This window comes from Brassica napus, chromosome C5, assembly GCF_020379485.1.
Source record: "Brassica napus cultivar Da-Ae chromosome C5, Da-Ae, whole genome shotgun sequence".
In the NCBI taxonomy this organism is placed as follows: Eukaryota; Viridiplantae; Streptophyta; class Magnoliopsida; order Brassicales; family Brassicaceae; genus Brassica; species Brassica napus.
Genome location: NC_063448.1, coordinates 42,159,611 through 42,175,758, shown reverse-complemented (window position 1 = coordinate 42,175,758; position 16,148 = coordinate 42,159,611). Strand labels below are relative to the sequence as shown.

The following is a 16,148-nucleotide window of genomic DNA, read 5'->3' as shown; positions in this document are numbered from 1 at the left end:
AAAGGTAGATTTATAAATTTTGTATATGTATTATTGTGTGTTTTATATATTAGATTCTAAAAAGCAATAGGTTCAACCTAATGTGACTGTTTTGTTTATTATTTAAGCATAAAATTATATTTTTGAAGTTTTTCTCTGTTTTCAAGTCATTTGAATGTTTTTGAATTTTCAGAATTTTCAGATATGAGACAGACTTTGAAAGACTTCTCAGAAGACTCTCGGAAGACTCCTCGCAAGACTTCTAGGCAAGTCTTCTAATGCATTTTATGCTAGAAGACTTCGTAGTCTTCTGCCCACAGTGGTATAAATTTTGGATATGTATTTTGTGTGTTTTATATATTAGATTCTAAAAAGTTTTAGATTCAACCTAATATGACTGTTTTCATTATTATTCAGCATACAAAAATATTTTTGAAGCTTTCTCTGTTTTGAAGCCAACTGAATGCTTTTGAATGTGTAAATTTTTTAGATCTAAGTCAGACTTTGGAAAACTCTTGGAAGACTCTCGGAATACTTCTTAGGAAGTTTTCTAATGCATTTTTATGCTAGAAGACGTCCCACAAAGTCTTCAGGAAGTCTTCTGAAGTTTTCTCCCCAAAGTGGTACAAATTTTGAATATGTATTTTGTGTGTTTTATATATTAGATTCAAAAAAGTTAAAGATTCAACCTAATGTGATTGTTTTGTTTATTATTTTAGCATAAAAAATTATTTTTGAAACTTCTCTGTTTTGAAGCCATTTGATTGTTTTTGAATATGCAGATTTTTTTGAGATATGAGTCAAACTTTGGAAGACTTCTCAGAAAAATCTTGGACTCTCGGAAAGCTCTTGGAAGACTTCTTTCTAATGTATTTTTCCGAATACTTCTGCCCAAAATGGTACAAAGTAATGATGTCAAGTGGAGTCCAAGCTTATCTATGTTGAAGAATGATATTTAGTTCCATGTGTAATAGTTTTGTTTATGCCCTGTTTTATGATTTGTATGTGTACTATTTTAGTTGTAAATTCTTTTGTAAACTTGAAGAGATGTTAGTCAAAAGAATTTAGAAAATATGTTCATGTTTTGCCAAAAGTACTTGACATTATTGAAGTTATTGGTACAACATACCAAGAAATTTTTTCTAATCATTCTACTCTCATAATGAAACACAATAACACAAAAACTTAGTCAAATTTAATATAATTAAGGGAAAAGACTTCACAAAAAAACTTAGTCAAATTCACAAAATATCAAACTTGAATTTTTAGTGAAAATTGAAATTTTAAATCTCATATAAGTTAAAAAAATATATCTTATCATCTAATAAAACACATTAAACCACATGACTTGATATTCTTGAAGTTACTTAACACTTTTGAAAGTTAAAAACATACCTTGAAGTTATTTAACACTCTAGAAATCTAACATAGAAGACTTCTCCAGAAGTCCTCTCTTAGAAAACTTCTCGGATTAGCTAGAAACATTAGTAAACATAAATATTTGAAATCACATAATAATCACCAAATAAGTTATGAATTTCCCCCAGGAGCCTCAATATTGACTAATACACATGAATTAATAAGAAAATATTAAAAGGCATTTTAATTGTAGAGAAAATGAAAGTTTATAAAACATTTACGCAGAAGACTTCTATGGAAGTATTTTATTTAGGTCATTTTTTGCAATTGTAAATTTACGAATGAAGACTTCTTAGGAAGTCTACTCTACAGAAGACATCTTGAGAAGTCTTCCTTTGTAAATATTGGCTTACTTTTAAATTTGAAAAATTCTCGTAAATGCCAGAGAAGACTTCTTGAAAAGTTTTCTCGGATAAACATGTTAGTTTTGCAATTGACCGAAGTTAGTCAGAAATTTGACTTTTTATAAAAGATTTCTCGGGGAAGACTTCTATAGAAGTCTTCTAAAAGTTTTCTCAATGTTGTAAGAAGTCTACGTGAGATACTTTTGACTATATTTGACATTTCCAAAGGTTTGACCAAAATCCATAATAAAATTTGAGAAGACTTCTCAAGAAGTCTTCTCATTTATATTAAATGTTTTACTATTATTTTTCAATTACAAAAGTAATCCACACAGACTTCTTGCGACAGTGAAAAGACTTCGGCAAAACTTTTAGTAGACTTCTATAGAAGTTTTTCACGGGAAGTCTTCTATAAAAAGTCAAATTTCTGACAAATTTCGGTCAATTGCAAAACTAACATGTCTATCCGAGAAGACTTCTCGAGAAGTCTTCTATGGGATTTTTCAGTTTTTTTTCTTAATAAAGGAAAGTTAGAAGATTTCTAGAGAAGTCTTCTTGATGGAGAACACATTTAGTGAAGTCTTCTGAAAGTCTTCGCGAAACAGATCTGAGAAAAAACGATTTCATACCTTGAACGTGTGGGATGACTTGCTTAGCTTCTCCAAGCACCCAAAACTTCACTACAAAAGCTACCAAGTCGTTAATGACCACGAATCATGAGTTTCAATGTCTCTATGAAACCTTACAAAGCTTGTAATCAAAATCTTGTTTTTTTTTATGAATTTGAAGAGAGAGTGAAAGAAATGTGATTTGTGTGTATAAGTAATGAGATATGAAGAGTAAAAATTGAAACTTTAGTGCATTAAAAGCTTCAAATTGGTTGTTCATGGTGGTTAGTGTATTGATAGCAAAGACAATATTGTAAATACTTGGGGAAGATGAGGATGATAAGGTAAAAAATTCATTTTCAAAGAAAAAGAAAAAAAAAATGTAATGGTATTTTCGTGAATAACTCGAACTTTTACGGTGAATGGAGAAAAATAAAGTTTCAAAAAAAAACATAGGTTATTTTTTGTGTTTGATATGAAATTTTAGGTCATATTTGAAAAAAAAACCCTTATATTTTTATTTTAAAATATGTTTTTAGATTTTGGATGATTCTTATTATTATTAATTTATTCAATTATCTAATCAAAATAATTTAAATTCGTTCCTAACTTTTAACGTGAGAGCTCGAATGCGAAAAATTACTTCGCAATTAATAGTATAGATGCTCTATATTTTTAATATTATTTTATTTTTTAAAAAACTTTTTCTGTCGACTTCTTTAAGAACTTATAGTAATTAGGTTTTTTTAATTTAGACAGATCAAAATTTATTCCGAAATGTGTGTCACTTCTTTCTAGTACTTGACAAATAGATTGTATCATGCTGAACATTTAACAAAATTTTGAAAACAAGTGCTAATACAAATTTGAAATCTGATGGTATAAAAACATTTTCTGTGAAATTGTTTTAATACGACTCTAATCACTTTTAATCCCTTATGTGAGCATATAATATTTTAAGCATTTGGTTTCATATTTTTGAAAAATATACAATTTTGATAAGAATAAAAAATATTTTAAGAGTTAAGGACCTATTTTGGAAAATTGCCTCAATGCCTATGAACCTATGAAATGGTTAAGCCGGCCTGGCTAGATAGATAGTCCGCTTTTGAAACAATGCATGTCTCAAGACTCCTAATCCATCAATTCCTAGCTACAAAGACTAGGATTGTGTTACATAGATTGTAACGTATTGATAAGTTGTGATTTAAGAGAGAGAAGATAATGTTTTTATTGATTCAAAACACGAGAGACTCTACTCTCTTTACAACCACTTGATCAAATCATTGATATCTCTCCCCTAGACTCTCCACAGTACCAGATCGCAGTTATCCCAGATCCTCTGACCTGTCTCTTATCATTCTAGAAACTAGCCAAATAGCCAAAATAATTGATTTACAAAAAGTTTTCTTTTTTAGATTTTATTTTTATTTTTCTATTTTTATTTATTAAATAAGAAAATAATTTATTTTACCATATATACATTAATTTAATTTCAGAAATTAGACTTTCATTTTTTATTATATTATTTGGTGTATATTTTTATGTTTCATAAAATTCAAATATGGTTTTCGATATAATTTTACTAAATATTTCAAAATATATTAAAATTTTAAGAAAAATAGAATAATGTCATTATGAATACAAAACCAATAATATAATATTTAGTTTGTACTTATATAAAATGTATATATAAATAGATTATTAATTTATGATTTTAATGGGATCACATATTTACATAAGATTTTCTAAAAAGCTATTATTATTTTTGAACAGTTCTAATTTGGAACCAAAAAAATTATTAATTTATAGTGTTTATTAATTTATTTTTTCTTTATTGAGTTTCTACTATACGTTGAATTGTCTCTTTTCTATAGAGTTGATAAAACAATTAAAAGATGGGAATAATGAAAATGTTAAGCAAAAGAAAAAAGGTATTTAAGAATATCTTAATTGAAGAATCATATATTTGTCATTTTTATTTTCTTTTTGTTTGGTGTGTGGGCTCGATCGCCGGTCAATAGAAGCACTGATCCATGCTCCATTACCAAACGAGGTACTTGCAACAAACACACATGCCTTCCAAGTAGAATTGTTAACCTGGAGTATCTTAGGTCCATGGAGAAGCCTAGACTAATTTCCAAGAAGAGATGTAGTCAACGGATAGATTCTCTTTCCGGGCATTCAAATGGATCTTAAAAAGATGGACCCTTATCCGTGTTAAGTGGTCAGGATAATTGTGACTTAATTTCGCACAACAAATGGGTCGAACCTAAAACGTGTTAGTGTTCCAGTCCCGCTTCCTTACCGCCCGACCACAATCACCCAGTCAATATAATAAAACTCAATCCAATTTATATCTGGAGTAACTAATTTTTTCTTTTCTTTTGGAGTTTTTGAGTGTGCTCGTGTTCCATGGTCGGTGGGAGCTCTGACCCATGCAGCCATGTTCATGTACCAACGACCCACTTGCAACAAACACATTCAGTAACAGTTAACATATTCATGTAAAAAATATTTAATCAACCAGGCCAAATTTCAAAGTGGTTTTAGTGCTTAACAAAGGTTGTTTTTCTGTGTATTCCAATTTTAACTTTCAACTAGATTTTGATCCGCGCTTTCAAAGCGCGGGTTTATTATTATTTTTTTTTTCAATTGACAATTATTTAGTAAATATCATATTTTTATATATTTGTGTTTTATTTTATAAAAGACTCGCGGGTTTATTTTCTTTTTTTTCAATTGACAAATATTTAGTAAATGTCATATTTTCATATATTTGTGTTTTATTTTATAAAAGACTTAAACTTTTTATCTTTATTTATCGTATTTTATTTTAAATGACTGTTTATGTTTTAAAAATTAAAATTTATTTCTTTAATGAATTAAGTTGGTATAACCCTGATAAATTTATTTTATTATGTGGTTAATATTTTAATAACAAAAATTATATACTTTTTAATGAAAAAATCAATTTTTTTTATGAATACTTAAATTATATTAAGAAAAGAAAAAAAATAATTAAGAATTGTTGAAAAAAATTATTTGAACTTCGACTCAATGGCCCAAAGAAAAAAAAATATGTGAGAATTGGATCTGATTTCTTAATCGGCCCAAATGGCCCAAGAGAGATCTGATGTGGGCTGGATCCGGAAAAAGACCCAATATAGATGTGCTATTAATATTACTTGATTGCCCTTAATGAAACATGCAATGTTAGTAAAGAAAATGACAGACTAAGGTAAAAAAGACAATATGATCCTGCTTTAATAGTATAGATAATTAAGTGATTAAAAAATAAGTGGTTAAAAAGAAGGTATTTCGGAGACTCCTTACAAACACATTATAAGCGAATAGACAGAGAGACGGACTCAGAAAAAAAATTACATTGTAGAGTGAAAGTAAGAACACAAAATAAAGAGAGATGAAATCTATTATTATATTATATATAATACTAGATTTTGAAAACGCGGTATTTGTTTCTTTTTCAAATTTTGGTACAAATTTGTTAATTATAAGATTATATATTTTATATAAGATAATCTAATCTATTTACAATTGTTTTTGATTTTTATGTATTTAAAAATATACTTATATGTTGGACATGATAGAAAAAGATGTATTTATGCTCATTTAGTAATTTTTATTAAATGTAACCTATAAACTTAAAAAGATATTGGGCTTTTTAATGCATACTGAAAATACAAAATTATTTTATACAAACGGATTTCGTGGGTCAAAAATGGGTTTGGAGTTATTAAATATGATTTTATAACTCTTTCCCAAAAAATAAAAGAAAGTAAAGTTTTTTTTTAAGGCTTCTTGATAATTTTTGGAACTCTTCCGACGATTTTATTGAAGGGAGAAACCGAGATACGATGAAACAAAAAACCGTAAGTTATATTAGATTATATTTGTATTCATCATTTTAGTTAGACGGATTGAATTTTATAGTTTTTGTATTGTTTATATTTATTGATTTAATTAGTAGAGGTGAATATTGAGTATGTTAATTTTCTTTTTCCAGCGAACACTAATTATAGGTTGATCCATTTGTTTCCTTTTTTTTCCAGCAATAAATTTTTAGGTGGGTCTGGTCTGTTTTTTCTATTTTTATTTTCTTTATTTTATAAATTTTAAAAGGATCTCATCATTAATATTATAATATTATTTCAATGACATAAAATTTTAATTATAGAATGAAATTATGGGCAAAATTCTAGTAGGTATTTTGCTTTAATAGTATAGATGAAAACATACATTATGTTCGTCCCCCAAGTATGGGGTGTGTAAACTAAAAGAAGCTGATGATGAGAGAGTTTTTCACCAGCCGAGACCAAGACACACACAGTAACAGAGAGTTTCAGAGACTCCCTTACAAACACAGTACCAGCGAGGAGACAGAGAGACAGACCCACAAAATATTACATTGTAGAGAGAATGTAAGAACACCAAAGATAAAAAAAATAAACCAGAAGATGAAATCTATTCCCCAAAACTTAGAACCATATGGATACATCTTGCTGCTTCTGCTGCATACTATCCATCTTCTACTACTCCCGGCATTGACATAACATCTCTGTAATCGAATGAGGCCATATCGAACTGTGGAGAATCAAACACAAGCTGAAACCTGTGGCTGCTACTGTTGTTATGCGCAGCTTTGTTGTTGTTGTGTGTAGTGTCGTACTTTTGAACCCGTTGTTGTTGTTCCCTTGGAAAAACGTTTGGTTACCGAAGTGAAGTTAATGAGGCATAAATAAGCATCTTCAGGTCTCAGGGAATCGCAATATGTGCTAGATAGATAGATAGTCCGCATTCGTAGCAATGCATATCTTAAGACTCCTAATCCATCAGTTGCTACAAAGACTAGGCTTGTATTATGTAGATTGTAACGTATTGATAAGAACACCATAGTCCACTTTTGCACCAATGCATATCTTTAAGTCTCCTAATCCATCAATTCCTACAAAGACTAGGCTTGTGTTACATAGATTGTGACGTATTGATAAGAAGTTGTGATTTAAGAGAAGATTATTTTTCTATTATTGATTCAAAACAAGGATTACAAAGAAAGCCTTCCACACGAGAGACTCTTCTCTCTTTACAACCACATGATCAAATCATTGATATCTCTCCCCTATACTCTTGCTTATAGACAACTTAAATACCAGCTGACAGCTTTCCAAGATCGTCTGACCTGTCTCTTATCATTATTCCTTATTCCTTATGTACTTCTAAAAAGCAGCCAGCACATCTTCTTCTAGTGCCTCTCCACGTCCTAACGCCATAAGGTCCCGTCCTCGGAGGTAGCAAGAATTGTGCTACAATGCCATGGAAAGAAACGAAGTGTGTCAGGAATCAAATGCTTTGCATTTTTGTTTAAAGTAAGTAACAACTGATTATTAAAATAATGATATATTGGTGTGAGAGAAGATGAACATACGTTCCATCAGTGGACATAGCGGTTTGCCTGATCAGAGACTTTGATTTATAGTGTGATAACCTGTATAGCAACAGAGAGTCATGTCAAGAATACAACAAAGACACCAAAGTGAAGCTTATTCATTTGTATTTAAAGATACTGTGTACTTACACTGTAACCAAAACAGGAGGGAAACTCTTTAAATCCCAGACATAAATGTCGCCTTTATCATTCCCTGATGACCAACCAACCAAACAAGAATGTTTCACAAGAAAAGTTTCAAGTATAGTTTAAATGTATAGATTATAGCTTTCTGATCTCACACACCTATTGAAACAAATTTCATAGAGAGGTCGCAAGAAAACTTAATAATCCGGTGATAACTATCTGGAATAGCGTATACAAGTCTAACATAATAATCACCCTGCAAAAACAGCAACACAAAAAAACTTTAATCTGTAACAATTTTTAATTAACTGAATCACTTAATTTGTCGTATAGAGTAGAAATGAGATCCTAACCTCTCCAGGAGAATTCTCTTTAAGTTGTGGTGGCCACAACCTGATGTCACACGCGTCACCCTGAAACCAGATATATAGAACACAAGATTAGCCTTTCGGTTTTTATCTTATCCATTATTGACTCCTGGGCTAACCTTTGAAAGAATGTTATCACCATACCAACGGTTACAGTTTAGTAAATTTGAACGATCTGAAGCTGTAAATGCCTGCACATAGAAGTAATGTTACAACAAGACATGTGTGTCACTCGTTGTTACAAGGACAAAGAAACAGAAAAATACTTACAGGGAATTGTACAACTTGTGTTGGGAATGTTTTTTGATCATCCTTCCATGTGAATGACATTTCAACATACTTCCAAGACTCTGAAGGCAGCCAAAGAATAATAGAGATCATACAAACTGAAAGAGAAAGGAAGTTCCTTTCAAGTGTGGGAAAAATTACTCATACCTGTCATTGACCATATCTTAGTAGTGGCTTCCATATCACAACTAACAAAACGAGTCATATCAGAGGGATGAAAGTCCTACAGATTTATAAGATAAGATGGTTAGACTGAAGTGTCTACATTTATTATATCAAGTGACATAAAACTGAATTAGATTATTGTTTTCTTTCACACTGTTTAAAAACCATATTGGCTTACCACACTTAGAACTTCGGATCGATGACCTCCAGTTCCAGCAAATACCAGAATACAAATCCCAGTTTCAATATTCCACAATCGAACAGATCCATCCTGATCCAATCAAAATCGTAAGAGCTCTTAATCCTCAATCCAAATAAAATGAACATCAGTACCAAAAAAAAAAGAAAAAGCCAAGAGGTGCATATATACCTTGCTAGCAGAAAGCACAAGTTGAGGTTTCATAGGATGTGTCCTAATTTCATTCACTGGACCTTCATGGCCCACAAGGGTCTGCGTACGTGCGAGCACAGATTACACAAGAAAGAAATCGAATCATTTGCTAGTGGGATACAAATAACGGAAAAACGGCTTTTTCATACACGAACAACGCGTATAAGTTCTATTTCTACACAGACTTGTGAAGTAGTTGAGCGCATACATAAACTATCAAATTTCGAATCAACATACCTGAACTTTCTCTATTTTTTAAAAATCAACTTTGACCCTAATTCTGTGAGTCAACTGTTAAGTGTTGACGTTTCTCAATACGACGTAGCTTGCAGTGAAATTTTATTTACTCTGCTTCTTTCTTTTACACTTCGCTAAACAGAGATCAATTGGGAGTAAATTGATCATGTCTTAACAAGATGAAACATAGTTTAGAAAAAAATTATTTTAACCATCATCAAGTACGAATCCAAAAGAAACAACAAAAGTATCACAGCACATCCTAAGAACCGAACCAACAAAACCTGCACCAACAGATCCTAAAAACTTAAAGCAAAAAAAAAAAACAGATCCACCACCAAAGCTTTTAACTCCATCAAAGCTTAACTCCATCAAAGCTTATACCTGACAGTAGAGAAAACTATAAATAACAATCACTATGACATATAACAAAACGAGTCAAAGGGGTACCTGTGATTCTTGGTTTGGCCCTTCTCCTTGTGACAACGTGTTTTTTTTTGGCTTTCTATAAACTGAGGCACCACTATTTGGACATTTAAAAGCATTATGACCTGTTATCCCACAATGTCCACACGTCATTGTCCTTCCTTCCCTGCTAGCTTTAAGTTTCTTAGGAGATTCTTCACCGCATTGAACCTTTCGTTTCTTTTTTGGAGACTCATTTTTTCCTTTAATCCTCTTTTGCTTCTTCTTACGACCTTTAGATTCTGGCCTCGTTGGTGGTTGTATCCGAGTTTCATCAGTTTTTCTCCAGTAGAGCTGAAACAAGGAAGAAAAAAGAACATTTACAACTCTAGCAAAACAAGGAATAAAGAAGAACAATTAAAATGATAAACACACGAGACAGAGACAAACATATGAAAAAATCACAGAATCTAAAAGCCCATAAAAGAAGAAGAAGAGCAGTGGAATCACTTACCTCATTTTCTTCTCAGTAACAACTGAGATTTCTACCCGTTCAAAGTTTTTAAGGTTAAATCTTCTAAATAAATTTGAAACCCTAATTTCTCCAATTGCTCTCTGTTTCACGAAGTAAAAAGGAAGAAGAAGAGTTAAATGAAATTTCACTCAAAAGGACGTCGTTTTGTGACTGTGGATCTTTTTTAGAAAAAAAGATTCACAATGTCCCATATCGAAAACGTCAACACTTAACAGTTGACTCACAGAATTAGGGTCAAAGTTGATTTTTTTTAAAAAGTGAAAGTTCAGGTATGTTGAATCGAAATTTGTTAGTTTATGTATGCGTTGAACTACTTCACAAGTCTGGGTAGAAATAGAACTTATACGAGTTGTTCATGTATGAAAAAGCAGTTTTTCCTACAAATAACATCCTTTAACTCTTAACATCCTTTAACTCTTAACATTCTTTAACTCTTTATGTCGGTCTAAAGCTGATATAAATAAAATGCAATAATACCTTATGAACCATTTTATCATTGACGTTAATGACTCGGATTCTGCCGTTAAATCCTCCAGCCACAACAAATGGGTTTCTTTCAACGACACACGCCCAGCTTGCAGTGTAAAATGACTCCTCCTGATCACCAAAGCACATAGACATATATAGCATCAATGAAACTTTGCTGCTTTTTATTTCATGGAAACTATATAATATATATATATATATAGAGTGTGTTAAAAAAAATAAAAAAATAAAAAATATATATAGAGAGAGAGAGAGCTGCTTACATCTTCATCAGTGTAGGAGTGCAATGGAGATATGTCACCATCTTCAAGACAAATGCACTTATTAATCTACATAATAAGAGATAACCAAGGGCAGTAATGAGATTCATGACTCAGCTCAGTAAAAGTATAAAAGAAACAAAGATAGAGCTATCAAGTTTATAAGGTAATGAAGTCACTCGAATGAGTGTTAAAATAGAAAAAAGCCATAAACTTTCACAGAATCTCCAAGAGCAAAAACATTAAACTAAGACGGTTCATAGTCAAGCTACGTAACTCTGCACTTTGAAAAGAAACCCATCAAGCAAAGTTTTCAATTTTATTCAGACAAATGATACGATAACATCTCAGGACAACAATGAGAAACCCTAAATCAGACAAAAAAAATGATACTTTCACAGATCCCCTAACTTGAAAACCTTAAACGGAGATTTCGTAAAAAGAAGAGATATTTTTACCCCATTTCCACCACCGGAGACGAAGTAATTGTAGAAACGGTCATCAATGAAGTAAGAACAACAGAATACAAAGGGGTCATCCCTTGTTGAATCCTCTTGGTCACTTTGTACAATTTCTTGTGCAATTGAGTCATCCCTTCTTTCTTCCACATTTCAAATCTCTTCTCTCTGTCTCACTCACTCTCTCTCTATCTGTTCTCTCGGACACTGCCCTTGTCTTATAGCCACGCAACAACGAGTCTTTACACCTCTTTGCAACAACCAGTCCTTGAAAGATAATCTTGTTAACAAGTCTCATGCAACAACAAGTCTTTGTACGTATGTGCAACAACCATTCCTTGAAAGATATTCTTGTTAACAAGTCTCATTCAACAACAAGTGTTTGTACGTATGTGGTACAACCAGTCCTTGAAATATAATCTTGTTAACAAGTCCCATTCAACAACTAGCCTCTCGGACAATTACGGGCTTACCGAAATTAAATATCTACTAATAATAGCAATCCCAATTAATTCCAAAGGTAGTGAATTCCAACTAAGTTGAAAGGTTATGTATCATTTTAAATTGTCCATTTATATGTGTGTTTCCAATAATCAACTCTAAAATGTATCAACTTTAAAAGTTGTGTGTTTTCATTTAAAATGATATATTAGTTTCCTAATGAAGTTAAATATTCCAAAAGTGTCTTTGTACAACTATTTGTTTCAAGAGTTGTATTAGTTAGTGTAAATGGTCATATTTTTCTATTGGAAAAGAAAATTTTGAATTTTAAAATAGCTAAGATGTATTTTTATAATAAAGTTGTATTTTGAAATTAAACTGTTTTAAAATTATGTATTTGTTCAAAATATTTTTTTAATAATATCATTTTAAATAACCTTTAAATTGAAAAGTTGTGACTATTCGTATAAGTATCTTTTTAAAATAACTATATTTTAATTGAAAAGATGTGACTACTAAAATTGAAAAGTTGTGATTATTCATTTAAGTATTATTTCAGAAAAAAAAACAATCTTAAACTGAAAAGATGTGACTATTCAAATAGTTCTTTGAAAATCTATAAATAGTTTATGTCCAAGCATTTTTCAAAATAAATTTTTCATGAATTTATCAAAATCCTTCTATGCTGATGATACATGGATGTTAACCATGTATGTCTTCCACCGAAATCCCAAATGAGACGCATCGCTAAACCGATTGGCTGTGATAGTTCATTGATCATGAATTGAATGTTTGGTTAGTGACGCATAATGTTTTTGTCTTCTTATGGAGATTGTAAATAACTGTCGGTAACCATCTAATTCTCATGTGAACCTTTGTTGCAAAGGCAAAGATCCCTGGGTTCCAAATTTGGAAATGTTCACAATATTTACGATCAACAAAGGAACACAACACCAACCGTAACATTTGATTCACCTTTTACGCTCTGATTCAATAAAATTGTTGTTACAGAAAAGAAAAAAAAAAGAACGACAGTTTTTAACGCTAAAGAGCACCCACTCTTTTTTTTTATCAACACAAAGCACCCATTCAGATCATGAGGTAGCAGTCGCATCTCTTCCGCAAACAAATGCAACGCTTAAATTGCCATCTTCATCAACTATATATGTAACTAATTTTCGGTAACCTTTCATTTCATCAACATGACTTATATAGCCATGTCAACCAATGTAAAACGGCTAAGATCCTTTTAGTTTAGATTGATAATAATTTTTTATCGAGGAGATAAATTATAAACGAATCTATATACATAGAAATATAAGTTCTTCATAGAAATTGATAACGGATGCTTTTTTTATCACCAAGTCAAGATGAATATTATATGATAGCGGCAGAAAATTCTTTGGCTCTTAATCGGGGCATTCAAGAAGAACAGGCTGTACCAGCTTGATACCGCCAAGAATTTTTGACTATCGCATGGGAAGAGGTTCATCTTCGAAGCATTTTTCCTTTCCAATATTTTTCCATTGGAGCTTCCCTAATTCCTTTTATCGAACATAATGATGCGAATCGAGCTTTAATGAGTTCTAATATGCAACGTCAAGCAGTTCCACTTTCTCGGTCCTAAAAGTGCATTGTTGGAACTGGATTGGAACGCCAAGTGGCTCTAGATAGATACGTATTTGCCCCATTGACACGTCTGAAGGAATCAATGTGGAACTTATTGGATCTTTATCAATTCATGCCAGGATTGGTGATTGGGGGTCGTTAGAAAGTCCGTTTTATGAACTCGTTGAGAAATAAAAAAAAAGCGCGGATACTGATGCTTTTTTTATCACCAAGTCAAGATGAATATTATATGATAGCGGCAGGAAATTCTTTGGCTCTTAATCGGGGCATTCAAGAAGAACAGGCTGTACCAGCTCGATACCGCCAAGAATTTTTGACTATCGCATGGGAAGAGGTTTATCTTCGAAGCATTTTTCCTTTCCAATATTTTTCCATTGGAGCTTCCCTAATTCCTTTTATCGAACCATCCGCTAAAATTTGTCCCTTTTTAATGCATTTATCCCGGCGAACCTGAGGTTTTTGATGCATACAAGTATTTTTGTTTGAGCGTTGATACATAATTAATGGAATACTTAAAGTATTCTCATTTCCCGATAAAATTATCTTCTCAATATCAGTATAAAGGATTTTTCCCTCGTGTTCGGCTATAGCGGGAACCCCCGAATCTAAAGCCACTTGGCGTTCCAATCCAGTTCCAACAATGCACTTTTCGGACCGAGAAAGTGGAACTGCTTGACGTTGCATATTAGAACTCATCAAAGCTCGATTCGCATCATTATGTGATTGGAACGCCAAGTGGAACTGCTTTTCGTAGACCTCTCTGAGATAAATAATCTTTTATGTGCAATTCCAAATGTGAAGTAAGTCTTCGTATCTTTTTTTATTTCTTCATATTCAAAAAATAAGATTTTTTAGATCGGATGAGACCGAATAATACTGTTGGTGGTGGTGATTTTCGTAAACTCTTTTGCACAAAATTTAGAATTAAAGTAATCAATGGGGATGGAATAGCTGTTGGATGGTTAGGACACCCCGTCTTTAGAAATAAAGAAGGGCGTGAACTTTTTGTACGCCGTATGCCTACTTTTTTTGAAACATTTCCGGTTGTTTTGTTAGACGGAGACGGAATTGTTAGAGCGGACGTCCCGTTTAGAAGGGCAGAATCTAAATATAGTGTCGAACAAGTAGGAGCATGAGTCATATATTCTGCAGAACGGAAATAGAACATGAAACCGTAAGCTCCCAAACCGTAAGCTCACTTTTCTGTAGGTTATATATTCACTTATGCGGCTTTCTTGATTGCTTCCACGTCGGGCAAATTCGGTTAATTATTTAATTATTCTATCCGCAATAATATATATATATATATATATATATATATATTTGATAGATACAACCTTGGCAATAACGACGTTCTGCAGAATATATAACTCATTCTCCTTTTTTTATGATGCTAAGAAGTAAAAAAAGCCAATAAAGAAAAAAATCTATTCATCCAACAAAAGGAGAGAGACGGATTCGAACCCTCGATAGTTATTTTTTATGAACTACACCGGTTTTCAAGACCGGAGCCATCAACCACTCGGCCATCTCTCCGAAAGATAATTTCTATTTTATCTTTTTTCGCCATGGGCTATTGAAACAGCCCGGATCACCATCCGTTATCAATAATATATCTTCGTGGTATGTGTTTACAATTTCTCAAAATTTCCATTATACAGTATATATCACTTAACTTTTGCAAGAGTCAGATGTATCAAGTAGAAAGAACTTATTTAATTGCATGTCATCGCTTCCAATATTTTTTTTACTTGATTGGACTAAGTCGTGCAGCGAGTATTGGCCGGAGACTTGGAACTAAATTACCAATTTTATTAGATTTATGTATTATACCCTCCGATCGGTGACACCAGTATATATATGTAATGACTTTTTTTTATGTTCAATAGATGCAGTTTTAAGGAATTCTAAAAATGTTGTAAATGAGTATTCTTTAAAAAAAATATTATCTTTTAAGTTTAACTTATATTTCAGATAAAATTTAATATTTATATCTGTATTGGCTTAAGTAAATTGAAACATGTTTTAGACTCATTAATAATGACATCTTTTAAAACCTTAAACCGATTTAATTATACTAACATTTAAAAATACAAAAAATTAAAAACATTGCAGTTATGTTTGAACAATTATAACTTTTTGCTCACACCAATTTGAAATAGTACAAATAATAATTAATAAATAATAATTATGAAAATATTTGATTAAAAAACACGCGAAAATAAATAAGTTGAATAATTTCAAAGACTTAACTGAAGGAAATTAGTATATATTTAAAAAAAAAATATTTTAAAAGATTTCCCTTAAAATATTTAATGAAATTAAATGTACTAACATGTTGCAATAGAAATTATCATAACTGAAAATGTTGCAGATAGGTTTGTAACATTATATTTACGTTTTTGAAAAATATGATAGAGTCTGTAAATGCTTTTATTTGATCTCAAAAGTTTCAGACTATTAACTTTAAGACTACCAAAAGATATTAGGTATGATATTTTAGTAAATAGTTTTAACAATTGAAGTAAAGAATTTGAAACTA

General features: G+C 31.4%; 1 pseudogene; it reads right to left on the bottom strand.

Moving 5' to 3' along the window:
* Window positions 1-7,372: 7,372 nt before the first annotated feature.
* On the bottom strand, window positions 7,373-11,862 carry LOC106379473 (annotated as a pseudogene).
* Window positions 11,863-16,148: the final 4,286 nt, after the last annotated feature.